Raw genomic sequence first — 7,383 nt, forward strand, 5'->3', positions numbered from 1 at the left:
GCGCGTGCATATTAATCGTTTTCTCCAGCCTGTCGCTGGGTGTTTGACTTGATTCATGAGACTCCACCGTCTTGGGGACGACGGATGCGGCCAGGAGGGAGAGAACGGGGAGAGAGCTATTGTCTGCCCGGCCTGGGGCCCTGCCGGTGCCGCAGCCCCAAGCTGCGAAAGTGCTTTGCACCTTTGCCCCGCCGTCCTTCCCACCGTCTGTCCGGGGCGATGCAAGGGGGGGACTGGCCAATGCCCACACACTATGCGTGTCCCCGTGGTGTGAAGCCGTGCAGGGGGGCAGGCAGGCAGGCAGGCAGCATCCCAAACACGCTTCCTCGAAGTGCAAAAGCAATTGCGCTCCAGTCGCAACGGGCTGTGTCCCAGCAGGGCTGCTCGTGCAAGTGAAAACGCTGTTAAAGAACCCGGTGCCTTAGTGGCATCAGAAATCAAACACGGAAAAGCCTTTTGGTGCTTTTCTTTTTAATGACAGCCATGGATTTTATGCTACATTTTATGATCGGCTGTGATTTTTGAACAAAATAAATAACGCAGCTGGTGGACAGACGTTAGCCAGGCAGAAATCAGCCTCTGTCTTGAAAAGGCTGATTCAGGTTCAGCATTTGATAAAGCTCATATGGAAAGGGTGTGTATGGTAACACCAGGGAAGGAAAACAAACAGGACGGAGCGTACTCCATCATGCTGACAAAGACCTGGATTGTACATGCTGTGGCGCACATAGGATTGTTTGCATATTCAGCCGACTCTGTCTTCCCTTCTCCCCATCCCCGAGCATCGGTGGTGCCCGAGCTCCTTGGGGAGCTGTTTGAGGCTGGGGGGGGCAATGTGCATGGGGGTGGGGGGGGAAGGAGCATGTGGAGGAGGGATGAGAGCAGAGAGGGTGCTGCTTTCGGGGGCTACAGTGGGAAAGGGCTAGCTGGTGGGATAAAGCTCCGGGGGTAGGATTTATCAGACTGAATGTAGGAAGCTCCAGCTGAGCTGGTCTGACTGCTTTCCTTTTATATTCCTAACATGCAGCTCATCCCATCCCGAACTAGACATCGAACAACACATCTAAATTGCAGTCCAGGGCAAAGTAAAGGTCCCAGGTTTGATTTTTTTTTCTTTGTTTTTTCTTTCTTTTTCCCAGCTTCTAAGGAATGCAGCTGAAATGATGGGGAAAGGAGCATTTATTCCCAGTGGGTAAAGAGAGGAAGGCTGAAATTAAGGATTTTCTCCAGTGATAGCACTCCCCAGGTGGCAAACCCCACCTCTGAGTTTCCAGTAAACCTACTAGAACTACAAAGCAAACAAATCAAGAAATGTCAAGGTATATTTACTCTCCTGTTAACCTGCTGCTCCTGCTCCCTCCCTGGCTCATGTTGGCGGCACGCAAGGGTGCACCCCGACTCTGCGTCCCGGGAAGGGGGCACAGCTGCAAGCCTGGATGGGGAGAGGGGACCGAATGAGGACCCGGCTCCCAACACCTGCTCTCTGGCCATCATAGCATGGGAAGGGGGTGCTGGAGGGGAGCCTGCGTTGGGAACAGAGGTGCTCGGGGGCTGTGCCGGCCCTCTCTGCTGTCTGCTCTCAGCGAGGCAGAAAATTGGTTGTAAAGGGGAACTCGCACATACCTGTGTGCAGCTGAAGCCAGAGGAGCTTATGTTAGAGGTCACCCGGACTCTACTGCTGTCAAATATTGGCCTCAAGTGAGATGGGTTTCCTGAATGCCATGCTTTACTTGGTCACACATCCAGAACCTCTGGGAAGAGCTTTTTCAAATAAGCTTGTCCTTAAGCTTTTTGCACATCTCTTTTCTTCTTTTTTTTTTTTTCCTTCTTCCTCCTTACACAGAGAATTAGGCAATCACAGCATTTTGATGAAGTTGCCTCTTAGCTGCTTGCTTCATAGCACGTGGCCTTCCTGAAGAATCAAGGAAATGCAGATAAATTGGCTGTAGGAGACTTGCCTGCTGTTCCTTTCCCTGTCTAATGTTCCTCCCCGTGCTGCCCTCGGAGCACGTCCTGCCCCTCATTGCTCTGTTAACTTGCCTCTACTTATAATGCTCTGTACATAAAACAGTACCGGGCATTTTTTGCTCTGATTAAAATCATGCTGTGTAAAAGAAAATACAAATTAGCTCTGGCCTTTGGGCTCCTGTCAAGTTTCCAGCTCTGCTTTCAGCACCACAGAGATTGTGTAACTCTGTGTCCTCCATGCGGTGACGTCCACCGTGAGCTGGGCTGGCTGTCGCACATCCAGGTTCAGCTGTTAATACTTCAAGCAGCTTTTAGCACTGAAGGAAGAAGAGAGATTGCCTGCAGCTGGGTGAAATGAAGGAACCCACTTTTTCTTGTGAGGGGACCATGATGTGGGAAGGGGTAAAAGGAGGAGGATTTCCTGGGTAATTCCCCAAATCTTGATCTTTGTGCAAATACCTCTTGGTCTAATGTGTGCCAAGTAACTGGGGAGCCCAGCGCGGGGAGAGCTAATGCTTCACTACAGGATTAACCCTTGAAGGAAGAGTACAGTAGCATCTTATAAAAACTATGGCTTAAGTTTGCCAGATCTTTTATGCAATGAAGCACAGGATGCTTTCCTGCCTCCTCCAGGGATTCAAGCCGGGTACGCTATGTTGCACCATTTCGGCATTGCTAACAGAAGGGCTGAGGCTGCAGCTATCACGTCACGTTTTCGGCAGAAACCTCTAAGTCTCGGCGACTTCCTCCGAGGACGCTGAACCAAACACCGTCCAGACCCGCGAGTGAACGAGTTGCAAATGACATCGCCGGTTCGAAAGGGCGCGTGGGCACAGCGTGGGCGAATGTTCCCTGCGCTGGGTGTTTTCTAAAGGTCTCTGAAGCATGTGGCATGACTGAATGACTTGTGTTTTCTTTAAATGACGAGTGGGTGAATCTTGAATTGTTGGGCTGCTTTTATTTTTGTTAGATGTGTGTGGGCTGACAACATGACTCAGTATTTTCTCTGCAGATGCAAAGATCATATTGCCAATTCTGGGTATACTTCGGGCCGTTTCATGCAGGGAACTGGAATGCTTTTTTAGTCCAGAGCTTTGCTTTTTGGCAGCCTTAAGCCTCTTGAATGTGAAAATAAATAAATAATTTTTAAAAAATGACTGTTTTTCCAAGATGTACAAAAATAAATACACTGAAGAAATGACTGAACGTGGGGGAACTACCTCTCCCCCCATGTTTTCCCAAAAATTTATCTGATAATTCTAATGTTATTCTGACAATGTCCATTACTGTCTGATTTTTCTTTCTGATTCTCCCTAGTCTCGATTGCTCCTGGACCATCTCTTTGTCTGCTGAGTATCATCTCTGGTATTTGTTTAACCAGCCATGCCCTGCCAGGTGAGAGCCGCCATCCTCTGACTGATGGGTGTGAGTTCTCCCCCTGCTCCCAAGAGGCAAGCAGGCATATTTGTGTGTACATGTATGTGTTTCGGTCAGTAGCCAGAAGTGACAAAAGTCCCAGAAAATTTCCCTTTCTCCTTTCCAGCAACCTCCCTGCCCTGCTCCCCCTTCTTTATCCTCCCTGTATGCCACCTACAGCGTATGGCATGTGCTTTGGGAGATGCATGAGGCCAGGCATGGGCTGTGGATGCTTTTATTGAGCAATGATGAGTGCTTTCTTCTCCCACCCCCTCTTCTCTGCTGCTGAGAGAGCTGGTAGTCATGTCCTTGATAAGAACAGGTTGCTTGCTAACACCCTTATCCTCTAATCATAGCCCAGTGTCCTAGAGCCACTGATGAACGAGTTTTTCTGCCCTGATACCAGCCCTCAGCCCACCATGAGCCTTGCTGAAGATCTGGGGATGGCTAGACTAGATGATAATAGACTTGTGGGTGAAGGACGTTGTATGGCAAAGGTTGACTTTTGGGAGATCAGAAGATGATGTGCCTATAGATGTATTCTGTAGAGCATGCACGGTGAAATGAATCTCATAGACCCTGCTCTTTTGGTCTCTAACAGTAACCTTAACCACAGAAAAATTCCCCCACTTAACCCCTAGCAACGGCCTTGACAAATGTGACCTGTGCTTAGCACCATGACCCAAGCACCATTGCGATCCTGAGCCTATACTGGCCAGTACAACAGTGAGCCATACCTGGCTGATAGCTAATTATAAGCCACAGGCACAAGCATGTATTGCAGCTCTAGGGGACTGTATCATCTTCCTGTCATTCTTGTTCCTCAGTCCTAAGCTCTACTCTCAATTTCTGACGGTTTCTCTAGCCTTTGCTGTCCACCTGTGGCAATCATTCACCCCAAACTTAAGGTTAAGTGCATTTATCGTCCCTCCAGACCTCACGGGAAGCTGCCTGATTTGTTTAGCACAAGTGCCTTTGCAGCCCGGCCCCAGAATAACAAGAACTGGGTACCAGATTTTATCATGCCTCTGCAATCTTCATGTTATTCAGGAATAATCCTAGACTTTCAGCCCCTTTTTACCCCAAAGATTGATTCTAGCCTTAACCATAAACTGGGCTGGGGGCAGCCAGCGGGGCTTGCTGGGTGTGGAGGCTGAAAGTTGTGTTTGTCCTGTGTTGTGCTTGACATGGCAGGGCACCGTTTTGGTGGAGTTTAGGGTGGAAAGATTTTTTTGGGGCATGGCTTGAAGGGTCAGCTGGCTTGCCCCAGCTACTGAGGGGATGATAGGCTGGGCGCAACCCAGAGCACGAGGCAAGGGGGAGCCTGATGGTGTCTCCTTGTCCTCCTGCCTCTGGATCTCCAGAGCTACTTGCTCCTCCAGAGCTGGCTCTTCAGGCCTCCCCAGCCCCGTGGTGTTGCCGCCTCGCCTGCTTTTGGCAGGCAGATCTCATCCAGGGGCCAAGCGTATGAACCTTGCGTTGCTTATTACAAGGTGCTCCGCACCCCTTATTTCACGTTGGCACGTCTCACTGGTTGGGAGCCAAGGACAGAGATGGCTATGGCCCCATGTCTCTTCAGGTGTCAACGTGTTGCTGTGAATAATGAGCTTGCTTCCTAAGTTTTTGGGGTTTGGGCTCTAAACTGGCTTCATTTATTTGTTTACATTCAAGGTCGGTATCACAATTTTTGTTTCTAAATTGCATTTTGTTTCTAAATTGCATTTAATAAGACTGTCATACAAAAGCTCTCCAAGCTTCTGGGAAGAATACATATTAAAAGTGGTTTTGTAATTCTTAACGGTGTGTGTGGTCTTTGGCTTTTCCGAACTTTTGCTGTGTTATGCTCAAGTACAGTGTAGTGTAGTTGGAGAGAAAGCTTGGAAAGAGAAAAGCTGACAGAGAGCAGAGCAGACGGAAAGGGAGATGGAACTGGTTTATGCTTCTGGTTTTTACAACAGATGAAGCAGGTATTTGCCAGCTGCTTAAGGAGTGCCCACAGCAGGCTGAATCACTAACACACCTTGTTCTGCAATAAATTACAACAGCAGGAGGATGTTGTTTGTGGCAGTAGAGACAGTGCTTATTAAATGGCAAGCTTTGCTTTGCATGCTTAAGGTAGCTACTTCTTTCTTTTCCAAAAAAAAACCCAAACCCTAAGTTTGTTGCAGTAATCAAGGCTGGTGAAGGGAAGGTCCCCATGGAGCGCTGGGACCAACCTGCTTCCTCATTCTTTGCACTCTCCTCGTTGGGCAACTTTCTTCTCTGTCAGCTGAAAACTTCCTCCTCCAGTCCAGGCACACTGGGCTCACCCCGAACAAAACAAGGTCTCCTCCCCACGTAATGCGCGCGTTAGGCAGCCTCACCCCTGCCTCTTACAGGAAAACCCAAATGTGCGCTTCACCGAGGTGATGAAGGCTATCGTCCTTCGCAGACACCTCCTGAAATGCAGCGTGTGTGTATTTTTACAGCCCCTTTGGATAAGGTTACCGCTGCAGCTGGTAACGGCGACTTCAAGATAAAACTCACCATGTGACAGCCTAAGAAACAGCGAACCACGGAGCGAGAAATTGTTCACGTTGAGACTCCAGCACGGCTACACGTACCGACACCGTGCTGCACGCACGCGGAGTAACAACCTTAACTTGAACAGTCGTCTCTTAGTACTTGTTGCGTTACCTGTAATTGTTTCTGCAAGAGCTCGCAGGCCCCACCGTTAATATGCGTCTTCCTGGGCGTGCTACTGAATCAGATTAATAAAGGAAAACAGTATTTTTCACGAGAAAGCCTCTTGGCATGTATTATTTCCAGAAACCCTCATTTGTTACCTTACTGGCGTTTTTTCTACCCCTATTAAGCTCAACATCAGCTTTTTTAGAGGACTGGTGTCTCCGTGGCCACATTCTGAGCGGCTGAAATCTTGTGATCTGTTGGAAAACAAGAGCACTGAAACACCCTCTGATGACATCCCACAGGTCAGAACCACAATGCACTTTCTAAATAGGTCAGGGTTTGGTCTGAGAATCTGGTTTCTTGAAGACGTCCTTTACGTTTCCTGTACTTCTCCGTTTCATTCCCCATTCACTCACAGAGCCTGGCGCGCTGGATTTATTTGTTTTACGTTTCTTTGCTGTCCAATTTGCTGCCAAATCGTCATCTCGTGTTGCTGTCTTATATAAATGTTAACATTAGCTAGCTCCACAATAACAGCCTGGAAAGGAAACATTTACTTCTGAGCTTCCCCCTGCCAAACAAATGTACAGTGCGTGTCTTTTTGTGGCTACTGGTGGTTGACGTCATGGGATGTAACATTATTGATGCTGCACGCACGGGTAGTCTGCTACAGTTACAATTACCGTAACACGCACTTCAACGTATTTATTGTTTCACTTTTGAATCGGTACATTCAGCGTGGAGGACATGACTCCCCAATTCCCTTATACAACATAATCTCCATAGGTCCTTGACTCTGCCTGCCAGCAGGGGGAAAAAAAAAATAATAAAAAAAAAAAATCTCTGTTCTAAACTCTACTTTTTTGTCCTTGAAGACATATAATGAATGCATCAGTGTTACTTTTGTGTCCTGAAAGAAAGGGTGATGGCATGGAACAGAACAGCGATGCAAATACATGCAGAGAGCTTGACAAGAAATAAACCTATTGCAAACCCCAGCACGAAACAGCAGGAAAACACTGTCCTGGCTGGGCTTCCTAACGTTGGATGTGCCTCTGCCCTCAGATCCCCCCCCCCAGGAAAAAGTGCCGCTGCGGCTCCGTCGGGCATTCGCTTTGTGCGCTGACGAGCTGGGAATAAAAAGCTTCTTCACAGAACCCGCAGTAAACGAATGTTTTTTCATTGACTTTCTGTGATCCTCGGCGGGGTGTTCTGCTCCTTTCATTGAACCCACGCGAGAAGAGTTAAGGTAAAAGCACAGACGATGGCCAAACTGAGTAGGCCGGGCCGGGTCCCACGGTGAGACGAGAGCGGACGCGGCTGCTCCCG

The 7,383-nt window shown here is 48.6% G+C and overlaps 1 long non-coding RNA gene across 1 annotated transcript; it reads left to right on the forward strand.

Moving 5' to 3' along the window:
* Positions 1 to 1,165: 1,165 nt before the first annotated feature.
* Positions 1,166 to 3,413, forward strand: LOC118451704. The gene is made up of 3 exons (XR_004841241.1): positions 1,166 to 1,319; positions 2,602 to 2,842; positions 3,286 to 3,413. It is a non-coding gene; the product is annotated as an uncharacterized LOC118451704 (long non-coding RNA).
* Positions 3,414 to 7,383: the final 3,970 nt, after the last annotated feature.

The sequence above is a fragment of the Egretta garzetta genome, unplaced genomic scaffold (genome assembly GCF_000687185.1).
Source record: "Egretta garzetta isolate BGI_Z169 unplaced genomic scaffold, ASM68718v1 scaffold321, whole genome shotgun sequence".
NCBI classification, from domain to species: domain Eukaryota; kingdom Metazoa; phylum Chordata; class Aves; order Pelecaniformes; family Ardeidae; genus Egretta; species Egretta garzetta.